A 12126-nucleotide genomic window follows, 5' to 3' on the forward strand; every position below is an offset into this window, starting at 1 on the left:
TCAAGTGGACTAAGGCGAGTTAAATTATGTTTTAACCCCTCCAGCGCTATTTTACTATGCATTCTGTATTCAGAATGCTATTATTTTCCCTTATAACCATGTTATAAGGGAAAATAATACAATCTACAGAACACCGATCCCAAGCCCGAACTTCTGTGAAGAAGTTCGGGTTTGGGTACCAAACATGCACGATTTTTCTCACGCAAGTGCAAAACGCATTACAATGTTTTGCACTCGCGCGGAAAAATCGCGCGTGTTCCCGCAACGCACCCTCACATTTTCCCGCAACGCCCGTGTGAAACCAGCCTATAACAGCTCTATTGTTTTCTTGATAGGCCTAGATAAAGATGTTCACAGAAGAGAATTGTACTTATCAGTGTAATGTGTGATGCCCCAGTTGAGTAATTCACCTCTTTCCCTCTCCGCCCAGAGTGACTGGTAAGAAAGTCAAGTGAGGCTACTAAAAGTCCACACAAAGGAGGAAGTTAAAGAGTCTGGACAGGAAGTAGAATAGATAGAGCAGAAAGCCATCTACCAATTTTTTGGTAAACAAATTACATAGAATATTAACATACAGGCTTTAAATAAGCTTAAAAAATGATGGTCGCACTCCTTTTACTAGTTCTTAGTCACCAGATTAATATACCTTATTATATTTGGTCCTTAGTACTCCAAAGTTTACAATTGGAGGATATTTATATCTGAAATTCCCTTGCTTTTCATGGGCCTATCGTCTCTTTTCTAGGTGAATCTTGGGTTTTTCTATGGCCCTGATATGTTTTCCCACCTTTGGAGCTGTACTATGGCTTCTTTTTTGTGAGATGAGTTGTCATTTTTATTGGCTGCTTCATTGGACAACCTTTTGATCGCTTTCTATTCTGTTATTTGGGAGGCCAAATGAACATAAAAGGCAATTCTTGCCTTATGCTAGTTGCATACTAGCGTTAAAACCGTCCGACCAACCAAAGGAACAACCTGCTGGAGTTAATTTTATCTGGCGTAGCCAGAAACGGCCGGAGCACTGCCAGACCCCATTGACTATAATGGGATCTGGCGAGGATCAGGCATGTTTCTGGCATTAGTGCCGGGATTCAACTGGACAAAAACCGCTGCGCAAGAGGGGAAAACCAGTATCCAGCTATGTCAGATGCAATGAACTCCGGCAGACTGTTCCTCTGCCGGAACAGCCTGCCGGATGGTTTTAAACGGGTTATCCAATGTCATAAACAGCCCCCTCCTTGTGCCGGGCCCCTCACACGGAATATACTTACCCTGCTCCCCGCTCCCTGCGCTGCTCCTGGTCCCCGTACAGCTGCAGCCTCTCCCTGCACACGGATTAAAACATCCAGTGTCGGAAGGGAGCAGCCAATGGCAGGCTGGGACGGGGACGAACTTGTTCCCATCCCCGCCTGCCATTGGCTGCTTTCCCCCAACATTGGATGTTTTCATCCGTGTACAGGAGGTAGCAGCAGCAGCGGTGTGGGGACCAGGAGCGGCTAAGGGAGCGGGGTAACTATATTCCGTGTGAGGAGCCCGGCATATGGGGGAGCCGTTTATGATATTGGATAACCCCTTGAGTGGGTTAAATATTTGAGTCATTTTATAATTTGAGTCATTATAGACATAGTGATACCATTTATGAACATCTTGAACATCTATGGACTTAATCACTCATATAAATATCTCTGTGTTTAGAAATGTTCAAGGCATGTGGACGGCACTGCAGATCAGATAGAGGTTGCTTGAGAAAGGTTCCAGTGTGCAGACCAAAACGTTGCGTTAGTGAATAAAAGTTATTTATTTTACTCTTTGGAGTGCCGCGTGTTTAGAGATAATGGTGGTCATCTATTAAGACCGGTGTTTTAGACACTAGTCTTAATATCCCTTATAGCCGGCGGTGGATCCGCAGGAGTTATGTAGAGGCGGCGGCCTGTACATAACTACGGCAGATCCACCACCTCTTCTAGATAGAAGACAGCTTCCTTGGTGTCTTACATTTAGACCTTTTTCTACACCTGAAACAGCTGTAGAAAATGTTAAATGAGACGGGTCCGCCGTCCCATCCCCTTCCCCGTCAAGCCCACTTTTTTAGATCTGGCTTGAGCGGGGAGAAGTTGCAGATTGCAGCGCATCTAACCACTGCGCCACAATCTACGCCTGAAATACGCCTAATATAGGCGTATTTCAGCATCATGAATGACCTCACTTTGTCCATATGGCTATATCTAGGGGAACTTCCTATCTAAGCGGCATAATGAAATAAAATGTTTAAAAAATTTTATTATTTTTTTTTACTGTAATTTATAAAGTGCGTGTTTGCGAAGTAAACATTGGGCCACTTTTGGCCTAATTTTCAGATCGCCTTTAGCTGTAGTTGAATTTTAGACCTGGCAACTTTGGCAGCATTTATCCAGCTTTTTATATGAAAAAATAAAATAAAGCATTGAAAATACTGTATACTGTATATCCCTGATTCTTGGTACAGGATAGGGTTATGTGTTCGGTGCTTATTAAACATAGGACGTAAAGTGAATAAAATCTGCAGAAGTGTTCATTCTTCATAGTGTTCTCAGTAGAATTCTGATATGTAACTTGTCTCTGCTACAAATTACACTCTTGTTGTAATTATAAATAGACAAGCAATTAGACAGTAGGAATGTCTCACGTAACTATTAATTATCTATGGTCTCCATAGTAATATGATGTCCAAATAGATCAGGAGCGTGTTATCCCAACAAAGGGCAAACCGGCTTCTAGCAAAACGGAATGATCCAGTTGTGGCTATGCCATCCGACCAGTATATAACATCCTGCATTCCTTCACATGTCCTACTGGATAATGTTGACCTCTAAGACGCTCACCTATTGGAGGTATGGGGACTCTGTGACCTCCCCTTACCAATCATTAGGCCTGGGTGTCTGCTATGTGAAACAGTTGAATAGTTTTGTAATTGCATGTAATTAAAATGTTTTAAAGGGAACCTGTCACCGGGATTTTGTGTATAGAGCTGAGGACATGGGTTGCTAGATGGCTGCTAGCACATGCGCAATACCCAGTCCCCATAGCTCTGTGTGCTTTTAATGTGTAAAAAAGCGATTTGATACATATGCAAATTAACCTGAGATGTGACCTGTCCCTGACTCATCTCATGTACAGGACTCATCTCTGGTTAATTTGCATATGTATCAAATCGGTTTTTTTACACATTAAAAGCACACAGAGCTATGGGGACTGGATATTGCTTATGTGCTAGCGGCCATCTAGCAACCCATGTCCTCAGCTCTATACCCAAAATCCCGGTGACAGGTTCTCTTTAAAGCTATAATTCAAGGACATCTATCTGTATAGCGCCACCTGCTGTTTGTTCTTTACCGTATCTCTCTGTCCACCTCACTGAGATGGACACTCATGCTCAGTTCCATCCTTCAACTGCCACCAGCAAAAAATGCACACCCCTTGAGAAAGGACATACCCCCTGAGCTACCATTTTTTTATTTTTATTAATCATGGGATAGTGCCCATTACGTTCAACCAGGGGATAGGGAGGTTGTGGATAAAGAGAAAGGGTATAATTAAACTTTCAAAAAATATTTACCCATATTGGGAAAGTTAGGAACCCCCCTTCATAAGGCATGAACCGATCTACCCTTAAAATTGAGAAGTCTATATAAAGAAATATTCTCCATATGTCCCAAGAGTTCCTTCATTTTCCCCTTCTCCTCCTCACTGTCCTGTGTCTGGCTGTAAGATACCTGACAATAGCAGCAGCCTTACCTCTCTGCAGAAGGACAAAAAGACCACCCTCTTTCGTAAACCCCACCCTTCTGCCAGCCAACAGCCAAAGATAGAAGTGATCAATAGATTCTGCATTGAAGGATTTCTACAAATCTGTTTGTTTCCGAATCATGACGAAAGTGCTGCCAAACAATGAGGGCGACTATATTACTTGTTTATAGATGAACCATTTCTAGGTTTAGTGTCCCTTTAAAGGGATCATTGCTGTTCAGTTTAGAGTTGTGTGGCTGTCTATTCATTTACTAATAACGAGGTGTCTATATAAATAAATCTTCCTCCCGCGTGGTCATGATCCAGTCGGGTCGCGCCCAGTTGTGTCAAGAACTACACCACCAATTAGAGAGGCAGCTGCCTGATATTTAAGTAATAAAGACCACACTGTATAGGCAGTCTGAATTCTTAATGGCCGTGCACACGGCTGTATGTGTTTTGCGGTCTGCAAATCGTGAATTTGCAAAACACAGATCCTGGCTGAATACACGCCACTTTCAAATCGAAGAAGAATAGGACCTGTTCTATTTTCTATAAATTTTTTTTTGCTGGGCCACGGATGGGATGTGTGAATGCGGACAGCATGGGGTCCTATTGAAATTAACAGGTCCGCATCCGATATGCAAAAATTGTCCAGAACTACGGCCGTGTGCATGAGCCCTAAAGTGCCATTATAACTGCCTATACAGTGCAGTTCTTGACTGCAGCTAGCTGCAACCCGACCCGATCAAGACCACGCAGTGTGGCTGCACCCTTACAGGTAACTAGTATCTACACTGGGGGGCCATATGGACAGAATATGTACAAGAATGTTTCAGGACTGTCTGTCTAGAAACCTTTGAAGTCTCAGAAAACCTTTTTCTTACTCCCGAGAGACTGGCATCTGCTAGTGTATATCCACATGGTATAAGTACAGATCAGTGTCTCTAGGCCAGGCTGTTTAGCTTGGAGAGGTGGATGGGTTAAATAAAAGTAATAATCCTGTTTCTTTCCCTTGAGGTAATTCCATCTCATTATGCAGACATTCTACATCCTACTTTTGGCTGAAGCAATATTTGCTTTCTGCGCAGCTTTTGTTCTTCGCCCGGATGTTACATTAATGTAGAAGAAATTCTGTTTGTGTTTAGCTAAGGAGCGTCAGAAGATCTTGGGCTGCAAATAACAAATGTGTGGAATCAATAATCTCAATAATAGATTTAATTGATATTAAAAGGTGTGTATACTTTTGCAAGCTTTTCCTTTTGCCCCTAAAAATGTAAAATAAAAAATCCAACAACTTTCTTAGGTCTGTTTCACATTGCTGGCAGTAGAGTTATCTGGATCCAGCATTGCCGAATGTTATCGGAATGCCCATCTCCGCCGGACTCCATAATAGTCAATGGGGCTGGCGGGCATTTTGGTAAAATCTGGTGATGCCGGATCCAGAGATCTCTGGCAGGCTGTTCTCTGCCAAAACTACTGCTGACAGTGTGAAACTGCCTTAACTTGATTTAAAAGGTTATGCTCTGCATACAGCTCCTATAAAAACTTATTTGGCTCCATGACTAGAGAGTATGCACCGAATCTGTGCATATTTTAAAGGGGTTGTCTGAGATTTTGATATTGATGCCCTATCCTCAGGATTGGTCATTAATATCAGATTGTTTGGGGTCTGACATCCAACAACCTTGCCAATCAGCTGTTTGAAGCAATTGCAGCGCTCTGGTAAGAGCTATGGTATTTTCCTAGGGCGGCCATTGACATCACATTCCTTGGTCAAGTGAATGAGGCTGAACTACAATACCAAGCACAGCCACTATACAATGTACGGTGCTGTGAGGATGCATCTGCTTGGCGAGGGTGCTGCGTGTCTGACCACTACTGATCTGATATTGATGACCTATCCAGTGGTATCCAAAATTAAACACCCAGAAAAACCCTTTAACCGCTTGCTTAAATCCGCTGTACTTGTAAAAAAGTCAGGTCTTTAAAGATGGCGCCGCCATTACATAGCAGACATCTGAGGCGATAAAGCCGATCACTGACTTTTAACCCCCCAGATGCTATGGTCAATTGTGACCACAGCATCTGAGCTGTCAAATACAGCCTGTGGCAGGGCTTGATAGGAAGGTAGCGATTACATAGTAACATAGTATATAAGTCCAAAAAAAGAAATTTGTCCATCCAGTTCGGCCTGTTATCCTAAAAGTTGATCCAGAGGAAGGCAAATAAACCCCTGTGAGGTAGAAGCCAATTTTCCTCACTTAAGGAGAAAAAAAATTCCTTCCCGACTCAGATAATCAGAATAACTCCCTGGATCAGCGACCCCTCTCTAGTAGCTATAACCTGTAATATTATTACACTCCAGAAATACATCCAGGCCCCTCTTGGACTCTTTTAGTGAACTCACCATCACCACCTCCTCAGGCAGAGAGTTCCATAGTCTCACTCCTCTTACCGTAAAGAATCCTCTTCTATGTTTGTGTACAAACCTTCTTTCCTCCAGAAGCAGAGGATGTCCACTCGTCACAGTCTCAGTCCTGGGGATAAATAGATGATGGGAGAGATCTCTGTACTGACCCCTGATATATTTATACATATTAATTAGATCTCCCCTCAGTCGTTTTTTTTTCTAAAGTGAATAACTCTAATGTTGATAATCTTTCAGGGTACTGTAGTCTCCCCATTCCAATTATTACTTTAGTTGCCCTCCTCTGGACCCTCTCCAGCTCTGCTATGTCTGCCTTGTTCACAGGAGCCCAGAACTCTACACAGTACTCCATGTGTGGTCTGACTAGTGGTTTGTAAAGTGGTAGGACTATGTTCTCATCACGGGCATCTATGCCCCTTTTGATGCAAACCATTATCTTATTGGCCTTGGCAGCAGCTGCCTGACCCTAGTTTTTACAGCTTAGTTTGCTGTTTACTAAAATTTATATTTTACTATGCAAGCTTTCTACAAGATCATTAATAAATATATTGAAGAGAATAGGGCCCAGTACTGACCCCTGAGGTACTCCACTAGTGACAGTGACCCAATCTGAGTGTGTACCACTAATAACCACCCTTTGTTTTTTTTTATCACTCAGCCAGTTACTTACCCACATACAGACGTTTTCTCCCAGTCCGAGCATTCTCATTTTATATACTAACCTTTTATGTGGTACAGTGTCAAATGCTTTGGAGAAGTCCAGATATACGACATCCATTGATTAGCCGCTGTCAAGTCTAGAACTTACCTCCTCATAGAAACTGATTAAATTAGTTTGGCATGACCGATCCCTCATGAAGCCATGCTGATACGGCGTTATTTGCTTATTTTCTTTGAGGTACTCCAAGATAGTATCTCTTAGAAAACCTTAAAACAGTTTACCCACGACAGATGTTAAACTTACCGGCCTATAGTTTACGGGCTCTGTTTTTGGACCCTTTTTAAATATTGGCACCACATTTGCTATGCGCCAATCCTGTGGAACACTCCCTGTCAGAATAGAGTCTGTAAATATCAGAAATAAGGGTCTGGCTATGACATTACTTAATTCTCTTAGGATATGGGGGTGTATGCCATCTGGTCCTGGCGATTTGTCTATTTTAATCTTTTTAAGACGCAGCTTTACTTCTTCCTGGGTCAGACAGGGCACTTTAAATGGGGAATTAACTTTTACATTCTGCATTTCATCTGACAGTTTATTTCCTTCAGTGAATACATTGTCAAACACTGTTTTGAATGATAATTGGAAGGTTATTACTTTATGGTCACTATTTCCCAGGTGTCCCCCAACCTGCACGTCTGTTGTTCTGTCAGGTCTATTGGTTAATACTAAGTCCAGTATGGCCGTCCCTCTAGTCGGGTTCTGAACCAGTTGGGAGAGGTAATTGTCTTTGGTTATGGCCAAGAACCTGTTTTCTTTATGAGATATACAAGTTTCAGATTCCCAGTCTATATCTTGGTAGTTGAAGTCCCCCATAATAACAACCTCATTATAATGTGCCGCCTCGTCTATCTCGTTTATTAACTCTCATTAGTAATTTATTTTTGTTTTTGCCTCCATGTATTTCTACCCACAGTGACTCCACATGTTCATGTCCCTCACTTATATCTTCGCGGACTGTGGGCTTTAGACTTTACATAAAGGCAGACCCCTCCCACTCTCCAGTTTTGGCAATTTTTTTCTAAACAGACTGTAACCTTGTACATTAACTGCCCAGTCATAGCTATCATCCAGCCATGTCTCAGTTATTCCCACTATGTCATAGTCCTCCTCACACATCACTAATTCCAGTTCCCCAGTTTTATTAGTCAGGCATCTGTCATTAGTATACATACACTTAAGAGGTTTATATATATTTTGTATGCTACACCTTTCCTTCTGAGCTGTTCTAGTCCCTCCATCCATTCCTCCCCCAGTCCCATTATCTTGCCCCCGGTCTCTATCTGCACTATCTTCCCATCCTATAATGTAATTTCCCTCCCCCCCAGTCCCTAGTTTAAACACTCCAACCTTCTAGCCATCTTCTCACCCAGCACAGCTGCCCCTTCCCAATTGAGCTGCAGCCCATCCCTACGATAGAGCCTGTAGCCAACAGAGAAGTTGGCCCAGTTTTCCAGGAACCCAAACCCCTCCTTCCTACACCAGTTCTTGAGCCACTTGTTAACCTCCCTAATCTCCCGTTGCCTTTCTTGTGTGGCTCGTGGTACCGGTAGTATTTTGGAAAATACTACCTTTGAGGTCCTTGCCCTAAGCTTTTGACCTAAATCCCTGAAATCATTTTTAAGGACTCTCCACCTACCCCTAACTTTGTCATTGGTTCCGATATGGACCATGACTGCTGGATCTTCTCCAGCCCCTCCCAGTAATCTGTCAACACGATCCGCGATGTGTCGAACTCGAGCACCAGGAAGACAACACACCGTTCTACAATCTCGGTCTTTGTGACAGATCGCCCTATCTGTACCCCTAATAAATGACTCTCCCACTACCAGCACCTGTCTGTCCTGGTCTGCTCTCCTGGTCCCCTGCTTACTGGAGCTGACATTTCCCTGACTGGCAGAGGAAGTGTCCGGCTGCGGCAGTGCTCTCCCTGAACTGACATCCCGCTCATCTGCCAACCGTGCAAACTTGTTGGGGTGTGTCAGATCAGGGCTAGCCTCCCTGGCACTCTTCCCTCTACCCCGCTTTCTAACTGTTATCCAGCTAGCTACCTCACTTTCCTGAGCCTCCTCGCTACCACCCTCCCCTACATCTACCCCATAGAGTGCCTGCTCAGTGAGCAGCAAACTCTTTTCCAACTTGTCAACGCTTCTCAGTGTTGAAATTCGCCGTTTAGATACATGATGTGCGATTCCAAACTGGCAATTTGCTCACATTTTGAACAAAGATATGCACCTTCAAACGGCTGTTCCAGGACTGCACTGTATTGCCTCTGCCTTTTATGTTTAGAGACACCCCTGACACCCCTGATGCCCTTTGTGATTTAATTTGATGAAACAACCTAAACAAACCTTTGCTTATTTACGGTAGTTATATTCGCTTATAGGAGGGGTGCTCTTCTGTTCTGTAGTTTAACTAAGTAGACTTGTGGTTTAGGAATTTCAGACATACGGACAATTTAGCCGATACAACTTGTTGATGGCATTTCACGTTCCTACGAGAAAAGTAGGTTGACCTTCCACACTACAATGACATGCTTTAGTTCTTTCTCATTCAGACAACATGCAGCATGAGAAGACTTCTCGAAATGATGTAAGTTCAGTCAATAGAACACAAAAACAAACCGCAAAACTAGTAATGAAAGGGATAAAACATGGAGGAACTAAAAGAGAGCAGGGTATGTGCCATCTATACACTTAGGGCTTATTCAGAGGACTGTATGAATGCACACGGATACTGGCTGTGTGCATTCCCGATTTTGCGGGACACTTAAAGATGGCCCTATGATAGAAATGCCCATTCTTGTCTGCAATTGACAATAGGACATGCTCTATCTTTTTTGCAACTTTGCAAAAGTCTTTTGCGGCCTCATTTAAATGAATGGGTCCGCATCTGTTCCACAAAATTGCGGAATGGATGCGGACACATAAATACGGTCGTCTGAATGAGCCCTTAGGAAGAGTTTTGTCATACCTGATTTAATAAATAATCGTTATTGCCTTTTCTTTGAACTCCTTGTTGTGCTGTTTCTCTGTTGTTACTCCTGGGAATCCCCCCCCCCCTCTCCCTTGTCAAAGAAACGTATTCCCACACGGTTCGCCGAGGTCTAATCGGTGCCATTGTGTGACCATGTCAAAATGTCACTCTTTTAGGAAGGGAAATGGTAACACCCATTAAGTTTAGTCATACATTTCCAGGATTGTTCCACTTCCCAGTCTTCTACCAGTCTCTGTTCCCTGCTCCTTCTCCAGCCAATCGCTAGCTGAGGCGGGTGAAGCGGGAAGCAGAAAACAGCAGGGACTGTTAAAAGGGTTGTTCAACTCCTTTACTATTCAGGGGCTATCCTCAGGATATGCCTTCAATATCTGATTGGCAGGGGTCCAACAACCCCACACCCCACTGATCAGCTGTTGCAGAGTAGTTTCGGCACTGGAATCGCACAACTTTGTGTAGTCGATACAGTTGGTTACGATAGCACTGAAGTGAGTGGGAGCAGCGCTGCAGTTAATAGCTCCCTCTACTGTACTTTGAACGGAGCTGTGTAGTTCCAGCATTGACTTCCGAAACAGCTGATCGGCAGAAGTGGTGGTTGTCCGACCCCCACTGAGTAGATATTAATGGCCTCTCTTGAGGATAGCCATCAATAGCTTGGGAGTGGTAACTATAGATTTACTGTATTATTTTTCACCATGGGGAGTGTTTTTTTTTGTATGTACAGTATATGACTGGACAACTCCTTTAAAAGGGGTTGTCTCACAAGTGGCAAATATCATGTAGAGAAAGTTAGTACAAGGCACTTACTAATGTATTGTGATTGTCCATATTGCTTCCTTTGCTGGCTGGATTCACTTTTCTATCACATTATACACTGCTTGTTTCTAAGGTTACAACCACCCTGCAATCCATCAGTGGTGGTCTTGTTTGGCCGGGACCATGGGAGTGCATATTGGCTGGTACTTTTTCCTATTGTGTGCAAACATGACCACCGCTACTGGATTGCAGGGTGGTCGTAATCATGGAAACGAGCAGTGTACAATGTGATGAAAAAAAGTATCCAGCCAGCAAAGGAGGCAATATGGACAATCACAATACATTAAAAAAGTGGCCTATATTAACCTCCTCTACATAATAAATGCTACAGTATTTGCTTAAGTGAGATAATTTTTTTATGATTGCATTTGACTCATTTTGGCTTAAAAAACTAAAAAAAACTTTTTTTCACTTGGTCTTTATTAAAAATATTCAGCCGTCCTGCCACAAAGTATTATGTTTAGCTATGCAAATTCTGCTTTCACTTTTACTTTGTGTCGGTCATCTAATTACCCTTATCTCTAAATTACTAAAAGTTCATAACCACTTATTTAAGCCACATTCTTAGGGTACTTTCACACTTGCGTTGTTGGATTCCGGCAGGCAGTTCCGTCGCAGGAACTGCCTGCCGGATCCAGCAATCTGTATGCAAACGGATACCGTTTGTAGATGGTTCCGGATCCGTCTCACAAATGCATTGCAATACCGGATCCGTCTCTCCGGTTGTCATCCAGAAAAACGCATACAGTATTTATATTTAGCACATTTGTAAAGGTCCGTTTTTCCGGAACACTTGGGGACGGATCTTAATGAATTTCAATGGAAAATAATGTTGGATCCGGCATTCCAGCAAGTGTTCTGGAATTTTGGTATTTTCTCCGTCCAAAAACCGTACAGTGACTGGACAGAAGACATCCTGATGCATACTGAACGGATTGCTCTCCATTCAGAATGCATAAGGATAAAACTGATTAGTTTTTTTCCGGTATTGAGCCCCTAGGATGGAACTCAATACCGGAAAAGTTTAACGGAAGTGTGAAAGTAGCCTTATCAGTAAGATAAGAACTGAGCTATAATGTGTGTTTATAAGGACAGAGATTAAAATACAGAGCCTGCTACTAGAGAATCTCAAGGCTGTACAGAGAAAGGGGCTCAACATTTTTAATAAACACCAATTGAAAAAAAAATGCTCAAAATGAGTACAATGCAATAATCAAAGAAATTACTCCGAAAGGTGTTGTAATGGTCACGTCCAAAAACACACAGGGGGAAGGATAGTGACCACTGAACTCCACCCTCACCCCTGGCCCTGCCTACTTGCCTCACGAGTCCTGATGACAGGGGACAACTAGACGACAGTCCCTTACTTAGGATATGTGCAGGGAAGACAGACAAGACA

At 43.0% G+C, this 12126-nt stretch overlaps 1 protein-coding gene across 2 annotated transcripts in view; it reads left to right on the forward strand.

Moving 5' to 3' along the window:
- STK39 (serine/threonine kinase 39) overlaps positions 1 to 12126 on the forward strand; it is a 436712-nt gene that overhangs the window by 38114 nt on the left and 386472 nt on the right. The window lies entirely within an intron of this gene.

The sequence above is a fragment of the Bufo bufo genome, chromosome 7, assembly GCF_905171765.1.
Source record: "Bufo bufo chromosome 7, aBufBuf1.1, whole genome shotgun sequence".
NCBI lineage: Eukaryota > Metazoa > Chordata > Amphibia > Anura > Bufonidae > Bufo > Bufo bufo.